Source organism: Mytilus edulis, chromosome 14, assembly GCF_963676685.1.
Source record: "Mytilus edulis chromosome 14, xbMytEdul2.2, whole genome shotgun sequence".
NCBI classification, from domain to species: domain Eukaryota; kingdom Metazoa; phylum Mollusca; class Bivalvia; order Mytilida; family Mytilidae; genus Mytilus; species Mytilus edulis.
The window spans coordinates 31,509,118-31,525,814 of record NC_092357.1 but is presented as its reverse complement, the minus strand read 5'-3'; the positions used below and the strand labels follow the sequence as shown (position 1 = coordinate 31,525,814).

Here is a 16,697-nt window from a genome sequence, read left to right as displayed (position 1 = left end):
CCCTTTAACCTACCGTAAGAATTGACACTTTTCAATACAATTTATAACAATACTTAAGTAAACACATGAAAATTTTCCCTACCATTTCCTATATATAACCGTTTGTTCCGCATAAATCTAATAACATCTACTAAAAAAGTGTTTTCGTCACCAGTTTCAACAGAAGTCAAATGACCACCATGGATTTTGCAGTTAGCCTACAAAAATGAAAATCAGTTAAAAATTCATCAAACAAACCATGTTTATCATTGTTTAAACTGGACGATCATATGTCCAAAAAGACTCGTTACTTAATCAAAAATTATGTACGAAAATGAAAAGGTACGGGATCAAACATTCAGTAAGGTCTTGCCATGTACAGCTTAGGTATTTTGTTCATTATTGTTATGCCAGAAAGACAGTACTGTACATATACCTCTGGTAAAAAGGAAAACACATTTATAATGTAGAAAAAAAATCATGTTTTGTTGCAAAAAATCAATTTGTATATCAAAATATTATATTCCATACCTCAGAATTAGACCACGTTGCTTTTGTACATTTGAATATGTACTTTGAACCACGAAAGAAGGCTACTACATAACATACTATTTTTACTAAAATTATTAAAACAGTATTAAATGTTTTATTACACTTTTTCTGTTAATTGTCATCCATTACAGCGTTTTTAAAGTTGGTTGAGTTTAAAGTTTATTTTCTTCTCTCATATTTGTAATTTCCGAAGATTATAAACTGATAGATTTTAATTGAAACAGGCAGACACATTCTTTAGGTTATTACAGTTTAGATTATTCGTATTATACACCATAGAAGATGTAAAGCAAACACATTTCAACATGGACACAAGTCATAAACAAATCTAAAATAACCATTGGTTTTAGTTATCATATTTTAACTTATGCAACTCGATAGCTGTATATAGTGTTACAGGAGCTAATACTTATTTTTGTTTCGAAGCTACTACACACTTTTAAAACTGTTGATCAACGACAATTTCAATATCATTGCTCTGCAAGTTTTTATAGTGGAAAATAGTTCATTACTGTGTTAAGTGTTTTATTGGATCTTTGTTACCTTTATTCACCATTTTCGAGATATTAGAAGTTTTTTTTATCAATTTCCTGAAGGTGCCAAACTCCCAAACGTGACATTAAGTTTTGATTCATATAATCAAAGATATTTATATCCTTAATTATACATGTTAGTTCTGTTGTTACTTTGTTTTCTGTTCCTAGATGATGGTTTCCCTCTGTTGACGTTTGAAATCCGGATCTGTTTTTATTGAAACTATTTATCGACTTTTGAACAGCGGTATAGTAGTGTTGCTTTTAAAAGTATTGAGCATTGCCAATGTGGAAATATACCATCTCATCCTGATTATTTGCTGTATTAAAAGTACTGACTGATTGGTAAGGTTTTTAAACCTTTATTCGATGTCATCTTCGACAACGTGTCTCTCTTCTTATTGACCACGCTATTCCTCTTTGAGTATCTCTCAACTTATCTGACAATATGCTCTCATGTTTTAATAATAATTATTAGATTAAATAACATTTGCTTAAGGTGAGGTTAAGATATTTAAATATTGTAATATTAGTTTCTGTTTGTTACATACATGTATATTAAAAAAATCAAACGCAACAGAAGTTATAGGTCTTACTACATTGTGGAATATTCCCATTCCAACCTGAAGCTGTGCAGATAATAGATTGTCTTCCAACCAGTGAATGTCCTGCGTCACAGGAAAAATTTGCCGTGGAGCCAGTATTTCTTTCCTTTACAATGACTGAACCATTTTTTAGACTGTCGGTTGGAATATCTTCACACTGAACTACAAGAATATCTGCAGTTTACAAGTTATTACCAACAAACAAAAGAACAAACAATACAACTAAACTGTTGAGTTCCTTTTTTAACAAAGGTTAAGTGACACATCTTTGAGAAAAAATCTGCGCTACGTTTGTTGATAGAAAATTAGTACTGTCAGATTTTAACATGCATCGCTAAATGATCTGTTATAGTGGGAAAAGGAATTCATTACTATTCTGAAACACTAAGATAAGGACAAGTTCTATATTTGATTTGAATACAAAGGAGTAGGTCCGGTAAGGACCGATTTTGGCCTCAAATTGCATGTTCATCTAACGAAAGAGTTTGGACACTTTTTAAACACTTAAGTGTTTATTTCAATTGATTCAATGAGTTTAAGTGGAAGATTGTAACAGATTTTGTCATAACAAACGATCCGATTCAAGCTTAAATATGACAAATCTCTCAAATATTTCAAAAACTTCACTTTCCAGATGGTTTTTATCAAAAATGAAAGTGGCCGCATCCGTGTTCATCCTCAACCTTTATATATGTTATGTATTATCATCAAATACAACTTAAAGTTTAATATTATGAATGAACACGAATGCGGCCACTTTCATTTAAGACGGAAACCGTCTAAAATTTAACGAAAATGCTTAGATTCGGAAAATTTCAGTAATTTAGCATGACTAAGTGATACTAATACACGATATTTGTTCATTGTGTTGTCAAAAACAGACCATATTTCTGTAGAAGAAGCATTTTACTTTCCATTGAATAGCTAAAAGATTACTTTTTCACAATTCTGTAAAACTGTTATATTTTGGGGCCAATGAGGGATCTTACTGAACCTACTCCTTTCATTTGTTAATTTCCCGAAACTTTTTTATCGCAACATTTGTTTTCGATCAATTGGCCAAAAGATGTGTCAAGCATAAAAAAATGTTTTTTTCAGAGTTTTGTAGTTTTCTTGATAGTGATGATAGGATTCATTTAACGTTGGAAAAATTTAATATCTTCACATTGAACTAAATAGTTATGAAAGGTACCAGAATTAAAATTTAGTACGTCAGACGCGTGCTTCGTCTACATAAGACTCATCAATGACGCTAATATCAAGGTAGCTATAATGTATAAACAAATATCTCAAGATTATACAATAAAATTCGCAATATGCCTAAGATTACATTAGATAGATTGAATATTTTTACACTGAACTAAAAATATATCTTAAGATAATGAAATAAAACTGAGCATGGAGCTTCGGAATGTGTCAAAGGAATAAAACCTGACCAAAAAAACAGAAAACAGTCGGAGACTATCAATGTGTGTTTAATACAGTCAGACAATCAACTCCGCAGTCGGTACTAGTTCAATGATGATGAACATCATACTCAACTCCGAACTATACAAATAACTTTAGTTAGAAACATACGAGACTAACAAAGGCCAGAATCTCCTGACTTGGGTCAGGCGCAAACACGCAATGATGTAAAACAGGTTTTGTGAAATATCAACATTATACTCATTCCTCTAACCAATGTAGAACGTTAAAAGTTTAGTTTCATACAAACGTAAAATATATTAGAAAATGGTAATCCATATAATATGTTCAATTCAAGTTTTACACAGGGTATTTAAAATCGGAATGTCACAACGTATACCCTCGCTGCGATCTGAATAATAAATATAGTTTCTTACGTTTTAACACACCAACAGTCAGAGAAATTTAGGATTATTAAACACACCAACAATGAGAGGTTATTAAACGCATCATATAATATATATGTATATATATATAGTATTAGAAGTCATCTTCGTTTGTAGAATAAATGAAATCAATACACTCGACGAATTATTGAAGTAAAACATTCTTCTGGTAATTGTAGCTAAGGTCTCTATCTAAATAATCTAGCTAATATTTACGCGATAAACTGCAAATAAATGGTAGTTTACGACGACTTGCACGATAGTATACTTACACACGCAACACGGTCTCCCCCGACAACAGCTGCCCTTTTCTGTCCATCCTGAACCAAAACTTATTTCACAATTGGAATTTTTTGTTTGGGCGCATCTTCCCTGTGAAGTCTTACATCGATGAGTTAACTCTAAAAAATGAAGGATTATATTTTAGAATATTTTTTTAATTTCTAACAGTAAATTATAAGTTATGCAAAGATAAAGGATGAACATAATTGTTTCAAAAATTGATTCTAAAATTAAAATTGTTTTTGCAGTCAAAAGGAATGAAGAAATTGATTATTATTTCAGTCAAATTCGATAATGTAAATGCATTATATTTTTTTAGATCAAAATGATATAACTCATTACATTTAATTAATAAATTTAGTTTGACACATTTTCGAATGAAATACTTTTCATTTATGTTTGTCAATAATTTTAGACCTAATGTATTGTGGTCGTGCGATATACTTAGAACAATTAACAAAACAGCATTAGAAATCTAAATATATGTTAGTTATTTATATATATCATGATCTTTGTATAAAGCTTACTTTCTTCTGCATTCGTCACATTGTATATGCTGAGCGCAATAACAATCACGTACCAACAGTTAAACATTTTCCTGGAATATTTACGTTATTCATATGTCACGAAGTATAATATTTACATTTAATAAATATCAAATACAGTATGATATTTACATGTACATCATTATGTAAATAAAGGTATGTTAACATGCGCCAACATAATACTAGATAGTGGTCCATTTAATAATTTCAATAACTTTTCCGTTTTTTCAACATCTTGTAAGTATCAATTAGATTTTAGTATTCATTTAAACGATTGAATCGAAGTTCGTCTTGAAATGAGCATTCCATCACAAAGTGTTTTTCTGTTTTAATGCTGTTTGATTCGCACAACACACATGTTCTGTGTTCCATGGGTGTAGGCGTCCTGTAGTATCTTTCTGTCTCGCACCTTAGTGGAAGTGAACCGGAGCGAAACAGATGCATTATATGTCGCTAATTTTTGAAAATGTCCAGCCGGACGCAGTGTTCAGTTTTCACACATTGTTTGTATTGCCTAAAAGTTCTCAATTTGTTTCCGTTCTGAGAGTTGCGTAAATCATGATAAACTTCTCCATGCCATTCCGTGTTATCTAATTCAGCTAGTTTTGTTTTTTACTTATTGTACGGATTACAGTTTTTGTACATACAGATAAATTATAAACACAATCCCTCACATTTAGCTAATCAACAGTTGTATGCACTTGGAAAGCCCAAATAAAAACAATCAAAGCACCAAAGGCGCTGTAGGCAGTTAAGTAAAAAAAAGGAGAGGCAAACTTGGCAGAAGTTAAGACGAATATTGTTGAAAAATTGGTGAAAATATTATCTCGGCTATTTCTCAAGTATTGAATAATATTTGTACCCTAAAGTTTTCACTATCCAATCCTGCCAATTAGAGTTAAAATTGTGCCTGTCCATTTTGAGGACCCAGTAATTTGGTAATTGTTGCTGTATATCATATCCATTTTTCATAATTGTTTTGTACATAAATCAGGCTGCTGTAGTTTTATTGTTTTACATTTGTAATTTTCTGGTCTTTTAAAGCTTACTATGCAGTATACATGTAGGTTTTGCTAATAGTTACAAGCTGCATGGAGGATTATTCTTATCAGATTAATAATTTCAATAATGGGGTCCAGCAGTGGTGTATGGTTTAATTCAACTATATTCTAAAGCATGAATATGCCATATTAGCAGTTTTAGTTGCATCAGTTGGTGCACCTACATTGTATGCACAATCATCAAATCATAGCTGAAACTATCTTAAGTGGTGTAATTTTCTTGTAAGTTATATTACAATAAATGCTGATGTTGTTATAATGGCCTAGCAATGATACAACATTTTTTAAAGCCTGTATGGTTGCCTAACTATAATTGCTTACTTTCTTCATTTATTTTGGTGGATATATATATAGTTGTCTCATTATGATGCATTGGCTATCATTCCACATATTCTTATCTTTATAATAATTGTACATGTCTTATCTATAATCAGCTTTTAATACAGAGACATGTTTTGCCTATTTGTTATTTTGATAATACAAATAATACAATTAAAATAGAAATGCATTAACATGTAAAATATATTCAAAGACAATGATCCATGACTGATTGTACAGGGCTGAACGATCCCTATGGAAATAATATGTGCCAACACTTATACAACTGCTTACCAAATAACATTGACTTTTCATAAGTTGTCCCCTTTAAACAAACCCTAACACATAGATTTCTGGTTTCTTAAACTAACATAATTATAGTCAAAGTCAATAGATCATGCATATGACCGAGGGGTAAGGACCAAATATCCTCTATGGAACTGAAACGTACTAATGCTTCTTCACCTACATGGCAATCATCATTGACTTACGACGATTGGTTTCCTTCATAGTAAAATAATCAAAAGCTTTATGAAATTTCAAAGTAACGTAAGTTTCCAAGTAAAAAGAGAATAATTTAGGGGGCAGGGTCAAATATCCTCAATAGAAATTGAAAGTGACAAAGTTTATACAACTGCACACCAAATATCATTGACCATTCACTAATGGTTCCTCAATAACTCACCTAATCAAAAACTAATACACGTAAACTAAGTTTTAGAGTCACTTGACTATGACAAAGGTGGTTGGGCTAATTATTCTGGTAATCAGGTAATGAGATATACCTACGCTAACACAACTGCGTACCAAATCTCATCACAAACTACATTTGTGTAATACATTGTTGATGTTGACCATGCTGACAAAACAACACAACTATATATACATGTATGCCTCTCTTTTTGACTCTGTCATCTTTGGCAAGACAAAAATTCCAACAAATTTAATACAAATATTTTGTCCATCTTTTTTTAATATTTCTTTATTCTTAATTTCTTAAATAAATCAATGCTGTATTTACACATAATTCGATATCAATTTGAAACGTTTAACATGTTTAATGTCTACTTCAATACGCGTCAAAATCACTTCACTGTCCAAATGAGCTTAATTTTTAACTCAATTAATAATATTCATTTGTTGTAACTGCTGGCAAGTTTATAAATAATTTCTGTCAGAAAGCTGAATCAAAACTTGTTGTATTAGTTGACATGATTACACCAGGCAAAAACAATCTTCAAAATTGATCATGTATGTAGATGTACATGTAGGTATATGTAAATATTTTCATAACATCGTACATGTAGTAGTCTAAAGTTTCATTGTTGTTGTGGAACTATAGGGGTGAATAAACAATTCAGTTGCTACAGAGAATCATGTATTGTACATATACATGTACATGTATGCCTTGCCTCTTCTTGTATTAGCCATTGCAAAAGATTGGAATCAAGCTGAAATAAAAACAAATACAAATAGGTATAATATTCATTATTGCTTTAAAATTTTTACATATACAATGTAGCATAAAGGCTTTATGTCACGTCCACTTGTATTTTTGTCCATCTAATGAGTTAACCTTTTTCAACTGATTTGTATAGTTCGTTCTCATATTGTATTGTTATACCACTGCCCCAGGTTAGGGGAGGGTTGGGATCCCGCTAACATGTTCAACCCCGCCACATTATTTACGTTTGTGCCTGTCCCAAGTCAGGAGCCTGTAATTCAGTTGTAATCGTTTCTTTATGTGTTACATATTTGTTTTTCGTTCATTTTTTTTATATAAATAAGGCCGTTAGTTTTCTCGTTTGAATTGTTTTACATTGTTGGGGCCTTTTATATGGGGTATGGGCTTTGCTGATTGTCGAAGGCTGCACGGTGACCTATAGTTGTTAATGTCTGTGTCATTTTGGTCTCTTGTGGACAGTTGTCTAATTGGCAATCATACCACATCTTCTTTTTTATATATTCATGTCTAAAATCTTTATGTATTAGTTTTGTCCATGTTCATGTTCATTGAGGCCCTTATAATTACATTTGTAATGCTTAAATTCTCTAGGGTCCCAAGTCAGGATCGTCTGGCCTTTGTTAGTCTTGTGTGGTTTTTAATTATAGATTCTTGTGTATAATTCTAACTTAAGTTTAGTATGACATGAACTCCATAATCATTGAACTAGTAACTTTTGTTTAGGGGTCAATTGAAGCAAGCCTTCATGTTTGAGAGTTTCTTGCTGCATTGAAGACCATTTGGTGGCCTTCGGCTGTTCTCAGCTCTTTGGTCGTTTTGTCTTTTTAGCACATTCCCCATTTTCATTCCAATTTTATTTGAAATTGTTAGTGAAATATCTTGATCACGGATTCGCTGTCATCCATTGCCAATGTTATAATAAAATAATATATCTGTTCTATAAATAATTGATGTAGGAATTAAGAAAATTACTGTTTGTAACTTGTTAAAAACGTAACTTCGTAACGCACAACGTTGCCTTCTACAGGCTTCTTTTCGTACCATGTGAGTTTTATTTCACAGTAATTTCATAGAAAAGTGGTTTACAAGTATCAAGTTGCTGAAGGAAACGAAAAGTTATGATTCTTGAAAATTTCACGAATGCTTAAATATCCGGAAAATGAAAAGTGCTTGTAAATCCAAATCAATTACGGCTTGGGAAGCGTCACAAATTTCGTACTTAATATTTTACAATTATATACTTTTGAAGTGAAATAATGCTGTCCATTAGCAAATTATTGATAAAGTAGTAATCTTAATATTTGTTAAGCGCCTTTGGCTATATCAAAGCACATGTAGCAGTCTGTAACACCAAAGCCTTAACTAAAACACGATTAAGGAAACCATCTTGAAATGACCTTGACATCGACAAAATCTATAAATACGTATTCAAATGAGGTCCCGATTAAAATTGCAAAGGCCCTGTTCGAGTATAATGTTTGGGGGTTTCCACGATACATAGCAAGTACAGAGAGACACGATGACAAATAATAATAACATCAGCTTGCATTAAATAATTAAATAAAATACATATCTTCATACAATGTAGAAATAAAATAATCAAGTATTCTTACAAATTCAAGACTTATACAGAGAGGAAGTAAGACAATGCTTTTAAATATTTACCTTTATTGGGATGGAGTCCACCAAATTCAACGGCGTCACTGATTAAAAAAAGCCGCAAAATTATATCCATGCGCCATTTGGCAAATTCTAATGCCTTCATTACAAACATTTTCGGCAATGAAATTATACTTACAATAGCTCACTTACATCTTCATCAAAAGCACAGACGATAAAAAGCTATGCTTAACTTTTTAATTTAATTTAGTGCTTTTCAAATGGGGAACATCAATTGTTTTGGGAAAATCGACGATCATTTAAGGTTATCTTCCTTATATTTATTGTTTTTCATAACAAAAACTGTGAAAAAAATGTCTAATTAGTTATAAATAATCTACCAGACCTGCCAGATCAGAGAAATGGCACTTTTTCAAAAATTTCCAGGGGGGAACCAAAATCCAGGGTGCTCGCATAAGGCAGCTTAACTGCCTAAAAACGTGGTATGATTGCAAATAAACAGCTCTCCATAATAGACCAAATGACACAGACATTAACAACTATAGGCCTTCAACAATGAGCAAAGTGCATTCCGCGTAGTCAGCTTTCAAATGCCCCAAAATGACAAATGTAAAACAAGTTAAGCGAGAAGATTATCGGCCTAATTTATATACAAAAAAATATACGAAAAAAATACACCCTTTTTCTATACCTTGAAGACCATTTTAGAGTTTTTGTAAAGCCCATATTGCCGCGTGCACTTAAAGGGAACTGTTTTGAATTATGAATTATGAACGATTTAGTACCCTAATTACCGCTACCATGAATGAGAAATGGCTCTACATTTGATTTATACTGTAAACTATAAACCTCACAGTCCTACCATTAACGCGGTCCCCTAAGACATTTATATGAATAGAAAACAATGTCGGTAAAAGGATAAGCCTTATTTCACTCAAGCTTCAACTTTAAACCACTGGGTGAGATCATTATTTACACGAACGGATCTACTAACACTCTCATACAGTGACTGCATTACTTAAAAATACTTTCCCATAACTCATGCACAATGAGTTTTTACCGTAAAAAGCTATATTCGACTGTAATAAATGAATTCGAGAATGAAAATGGGGAAAGTGTCAAAGCGACAGCAACCCGACCAAAGTTCAGACATCAGTCGAAGGCCACAAATTGGCCTCCAAAGCAGCGATAAACACCATTCCCTTAGGTGTGCTTCAGCTGGTCCCTAAAATGTATACTAACTATGTGGTAGTGGATGTCACACTAAATCTCCGAAATATACAAAAGAAACTGAAATTAAAATTCATACAAGACTAACCAATGCCACGGGCCTCTGACTTCGGACAGACGCAACAATTTAAATGCGGCGGGATAAAACATATTTTTGATGTCTCAACCCTCCCACTATCGCTTTAGCCAATGTAGGAAAATAAACACACAACAATGCGCACAGTGAAAATCGGTTTAAAAGAAGTCCGAGTCCGATGTGAAAAAAAGGGTAACAAAAGAAACTAAACATAATGACAATGATGAACAAATTAATAAAGGAATCAGTAATTGACACGCCGTTCCAGACCCCAATTAAACTAACTGAACGATTATGTCTTCATTATATGAATATCAAGTGCAATTCCTCCCGTTAGGGGTTAAGTATCATACCGTCATACATTTTTTTTTTCAGTTGTAGGAAACAACGTGATAAACTTCCAATAATTCAATGACATTTTTAAGTACTTTATAGGTACAATGTACTTGCATAATGTTTTTCCTTTATTATTAAGGGTGTGAAAATTAATGAATCAAGAATTTAAAAATGATACTATACGCCGGTAGAGCTTTTGTAAAAGAATAAAAATAAGCTAAAAATATTAATAGGTCATGAACCTCTTTTTCAAGATATTTGAGATTTAAAATATGGTGGGAAAAGGCTGACTCGGACTGATGGCTTATATTTTCATTGCTATTATTTGGGTCTCAAAACAAAAGAAAGAAAATCAAGAATCTTTTAAATTTATGGTAAAGACCTTTAGTTTAGTTTAAATAATATTTTATTCCAATAAATTGAAATGGATTGGGAAACAGGAGTAGCCTATGTAAGCCCTCTTCACAAAATAAGGTTCAATATATTACATTCAATCAAAGCATCACATACACAAACATAATGACAAAACAGAATTAATTTTTCAAAAATACCTCTTAGCTGACTGGAATGATGTTTCAAAAAGTTAATTCAGATCAAAAGTAAGACTATTTTTAAAATCTGTCAAATGTAAACTCAGTATAATAAGAAAAAATAAATTATGAAAAAAGTTTGAATATTCTATGTAATAAACTCCAACATTAATTTAGAGGTCTTGCATTAAATTAAATGGTCTCCAGTTAGCTATTTAAAATATTAAATTTAATAACTCATTTTTAAAACAACATGTTTGATATCATGTACTTATTTTTACTAAAGTATTGCACCTGAAGAAAAACGACAGCGAGTAGTAACCATATTGATATATTAAAGAATTAAAATAATATAAAAAGAATTAACACTGTTAATCATGTTAATCATGTTAATAATAATAAAAAAATAGATTTAAGAAATTAAAGATATACAAATGAAGATATGAATGATATAGAAATAAAGATACATTTATTAGTATTTTAGCTTTAATAATAAAGATTAATTTCAATGTACTGTCGTTTCATTATTAACTGTTGTTTCAATTTTAATTATTTTTCAGCTAGTTCGGGTCTAGGAGCTTTAATAAAATATAAGATACAGACATACAAAGTAAAAATTAATTTGGTTTGGACTTTAAAATACATTTCATTATAAAAATATCTCTGCATTTTTTATATATTCATGAATAGCCATAACTAGCTGCACATTGTCTTCAATACTTAAGAAATAATTCATGGAAGCCCTAGATTGATGGAAATTTATACATGGCCTAGGCCGTGATATTCGAATTTTATCCTGAGCCTTAGCGAGGGATAAAATTAACGAATATCACGGCCCAGGTCATGTGTACATTTCGAATAATCTATGGCTTCCATGAATTATTTCGATTCTAATAGGACAAAAACGGTCCTTAAAAAACTGAAGCGAGGGTGGGTATGCTGTGTATGTGGCTGTTCTTTTTTACTCCCTGTTAGATAAAGCTCAAACATCTTTATAAATATGTAACTTGCGTAGGTTATTTCGAGAATAACTGCTAGAAGCAAAACTGTTGAATTCTTTAAGTTCTCAAACCCACATTTGCCATTTTTAATTTACATGTTTTTCTCGTAAGCTTCCGTCAAATCAAAAGATGATATTTTGTAACTACGGAGCCGCCATGTTGACTTGCTGAAATGGGTAAATATTCGAATAATGCAATAGAATAGAAAATAAAAAAAAACCTACCTCAAAAAATCAGTTTTAATACAATATCATACGAATCCCGATGGTTCACGTAACAGAAAAAATTCAAGTTGAGCGGTTTTATTTGTATGACGTCATGTTTTGAAATGACTTAAATGCGCCAAAAAGATTAATAGACTTTCGCGGAATTTTATCTAATTTTTATTTTGTTGATTTATCCGAGCTCTTGTGCATTACTTCTTTTTATTATGCATACGAATAAGCATAAAAGTTATTTTGTCTTTTTTAATTGCACTTTTTAAAACAATAAAATCGGCAAAGGATCTGCAAATAGGTTCCAATACATGTAGATTTACGTGGGAAGTATAGTGTAACAGCCATTATTATGCATATCTCTGAGTCTGCGCTAAGTATATTTTATCGAGAATTTTATCACAGTGTTGTTTACAAAGCTAAAGAAGCACGTCATATTAGAATCATGGATTGATCACCGAGTAGTATCAACTTTAAATCAATATCAACTCCATAAGCAGACATTCTGCTTCACATTTATATAAACATTTCGTACAGGAACTAATTCAGAATATATCATGTATATAGTTGTTACTAGGCTGTAAACAACAATGCCATATGTCGTAGGTTAACATAGTTGATTCATTACTTTAAAACGATAGTTCTTTGCTAACAAAGATTATATGTTTAGTCTGTTCGGCGTCTATGTGTCATGTCAAGCTTTTTTTAATCTTGAATTTACTATTTGAGGTTTTTCTAAAATCATTTCCGCCTATAAATAGAAGCTTTTTTTCTTTCTTTTTGTTTGATTTGAATAATAAAAGTCTGTGGTATCTTAAATAATTAAAATTTATAATGGGTTTTAAACGGCCAAAGAACTCATTGGAAAATTTCTAACAACGGCTATTAAAGAAGAGAGAGGGAGTATACAAGAGGTGGCATTCGACAAAAGACATACATCTCTCAAAATCAAACAATACAATGGCAAAAATAAAAATAAAAATAAATTGACTAATGTGGAGTAACAACATTACATAGAAATTTAACGACTAAGCAACTCTTGGTAAATTGTCTTAGGGTGTAGAATTTACTCAGGGAGATAACTCCTTGAATCAGTGATGTGTTTGTTAAAGTCAAGTTTCATCAATATATTTTAAGCATTTACCTGATTGGATCTATGTAATCTAGAAGCTTAGAATATATTTATGAACATGGTTGACACAAACGTACTGATAACTGAGTTATTTCCCTTACATTAGGTTTACTTTCTCGAGTAAAGAAAGATTTTTTTCTTTCAATTAAATGTTACTTGCACATTGACATTTTGTTGTGAGTATCAATATCTCTCAACAAACAAGATGGCGGCTGTAAAATATACGAAAAGCTGATTTCAATATTACTATATGGAACACTAAAGCTCTCAGCAAACAAGTTAAGCAAAAATTTATCTGATGGAATTCTCTGTTATATAGATATAGGAAGATGTGGTTTGAGTGCCAATGAGACAACTCTCCATCCAAATAACAATATAAAAAAGTAAACCAGCATAGGTCAATGTACGGCCTTCAACACGGAGCATTGCCTCACACCGAAGAACAAGCTATCAAGGGCCCCCAAATTACTAGTGTAAAACCATTCAAACGGGAAAACCAACAGTCTAATCTATATATATATATATATAAAAGAGAAACGAGAAACACGTATAAATTACATAAACAAACGACAACTACTGTACCTCAGATTCCTGACTTAGGACAGGTGCAAAAATTTGCAGCGGGATTAAACGTTTTAATAGATCCAAACCTTCTCCCTTTTTAATTATATTGAATAAATTTTAAACTACAATATCGTTTGTACGAAAATAAATAAAAAAACTTACCAATATGTGTAATAGCAGGTCCGTAGGAAGAAGGATGATTTTTGAAATACATTGGCTACTTAAATACTAAGTTAAATAAAAGTACAAAGTGAATGATCTGCAAGGTGAATAACATCAATTAGTGACACATGTTGTTTTTCTGTTTTAATATTGACTGAATAAGCAAATATTGTTAAACATGTTACTTTCTTTAACTGTTGATAAAATCTTTTCAATTCTTGATGGATATTGTAATTTAATCAGCAAATAGTAAAATCACAAAAATTCTGAACTCAGAAGAAATTCAACGAAAAGGCTCTTGTGTTTGAACTTTTGATTTTGCCATTTGATTGGGGACTTTCCTTTTTGAATTTTCCTTGGAATTCAGTATTTTTGTGATTTTACTTTTTTCTAATCAACTGACAAATCTAGAGCTCACACATATCAAAAAACTAGGGAACAACTGTTATGTACGTGAGTTGGTAGAGGCATTTTTTAAAGAAAATAATGGTTCAAGTCTCGTTTTATAGCTAGCTTAACTTTTTAATTGCATAGCAGTAGCATCCAATTTAATCACTTTGACAACGATGTGTGAAAAAACAAACAGACACAACAGGCAAAAATAAAGAAAAAAAGGATACATAAGTAAACATTGTGTTATAAAAATAATCACCACAAAACAAACAAATATGTAAGAAAACAGCACAATAAGACATAAATACAATACACATTAGCCAGACTCGGGTTTCCTCTCAAAAGGACACATCCAGGGCTATCAAATCAAAGGACATGAAATGCCAAATTGAATAAAACAAAAGCTGCATACAATGGATAACTTGGAGTTTGGGATTCCGCTAACATGTTTAACCAACCACATTCTCTATGTATGTGCCTGGCTCAAGTTTGGAGCCTTTAATTCAGTGATTGTCGTTAATATAAGTTACATGATTGTTTTTTGTTCTTTGTTTACATAAATTAGGATGTTAGTTTTCTCGTTTGAATTATTTTACATTGTCATTTCAGGACCTTTTATAGCTTAGTATGCGGTATTAGCTATGCTTTTTGTTGAAAGTCGAGGGTTACCTATAGTTATTAATGTCTGTGTCATTTTAATCTCGTGTGGAGAATTGTATCATTGGCAATCATACCATATCTTCTTTTTTTTAAATCAAATAAAAAAAACTTCGTCTAGATTAGACCCAATGCGGAAAAAAATGATATTTCTAATACGTTATTACTTTCTTTTTATTTTCCAATGTTTTCTTTATACAATAGTAACGTTATAATAGTGGTTTATACAATTTGTGATACTCCTTTAAATGCTAAATGTAAAATGTTGTCCTGTAAGTTAGTAAGTAAGAAGTAAAATAAAAAAATACTGAACTTATAGGAAAATCAATTCGGAAAGTCCGTAAGAAAGTAAATTGTCTGATAAATGTGTAAAATATGGTTAACAGAAACTGTAATATTTCATATTATCACATATTTGTTACGAATACGTTGGGTTTTGCATATGTAATAACTCAAAATTGCCCGGGGCAAACAAGATTATATTGGTTATTGTGCATTGATTCCAAATGATAGGACGTTATTGCGTCCTTAACGATCTTTTGATTGCTTGTGTGATATTTCTTCTGAAAATTTTTAGATCTACCATTGTTGGGTTGATACTAAGAAGAAAATATGATATATTTGTAAAATTTTAAGGATTTAATAGAATTGTTAAAATGACAATATTATATATTTTGTTTTAAAAAAGGTAAAATTTTGAGGTATATATAGAGTATTGTTTACAGAAACTCAATTCAATGGTTCTCTAAAAGAAGCCATTTGTATGCATTTCCCATAGGGTCCTATGTTAAACTACGTCCCCTGCTGGCGGTCATCTTGGATGATGGATCGGCTACAAAGTAACAACACTTGGTCAGCACCTCATAAGGAAAATCCATGCAATGTTTGGTTTGATTCAATTCAGTGGTTCTCTAGAAGAAGTTTAAAAAGTTAACGACGACGACGGACGACGAAGGACGACGGACGACGGACGCCAAGTGATGACAAAAGCTCACTTGGCCCTTTGGGCCATGTGAGCTAAAAATATAATCAGAACACATACAATAGGTCTTTCCACAGAAAAGTGGAAAGACCTAATTAAAATCCGATAGTTCTCTGGAGGTCTTTCCGCATGAAAGAAATTTTGAAAAAAAGCTAGTTACTTTATACTGATGCGATACATAAGTAGTTTCGATATACTTTTGAGTGAAATAAGGGAGATAATTTGATGCTTCCGGTGAAGTAAATGTCTCTTCCGGTCTCATAAGACAGCTTCTTTCACACTGATTCCAAAAATATGAAGTTTTTATATACCTTTGCCTGAAACCAGGGGAAAATAAAAGTATAAGTGCAAAATGCTTGCTGAATTGTAATAAAGATATGTTACATTTGGTTTGAAACAATCTAATGGCATCTTATAGGGGTAAGTGCCCCTGAAATGTCTAAGTATTAGTTTTATTGAATATTACTTCAACTTGGTTCATTATATAGCAATTTGACCTTTAACAAAAGGTTGGGTGACATATGACCTTGAAAATGACAACCGGAAGTGACCTACAGAAAAACAGAAGTAGCCATGTTTGCACTTTTTACATGGAAATAGTACTCA

The 16,697-nt window shown here is 31.6% G+C and overlaps 1 long non-coding RNA gene across 1 annotated transcript; it reads right to left on the bottom strand.

The window, feature by feature from the left end:
- Window positions 1–1,641: 1,641 nt before the first annotated feature.
- On the bottom strand, window positions 1,642–14,179 carry LOC139503622 (uncharacterized). The gene is made up of 4 exons (XR_011659147.1): window positions 14,060–14,179; window positions 4,332–4,402; window positions 3,795–3,923; window positions 1,642–1,831 (listed from the first exon to the last, which is right to left on the bottom strand). It is a non-coding gene; the product is annotated as an uncharacterized lncRNA (long non-coding RNA).
- Window positions 14,180–16,697: the final 2,518 nt, after the last annotated feature.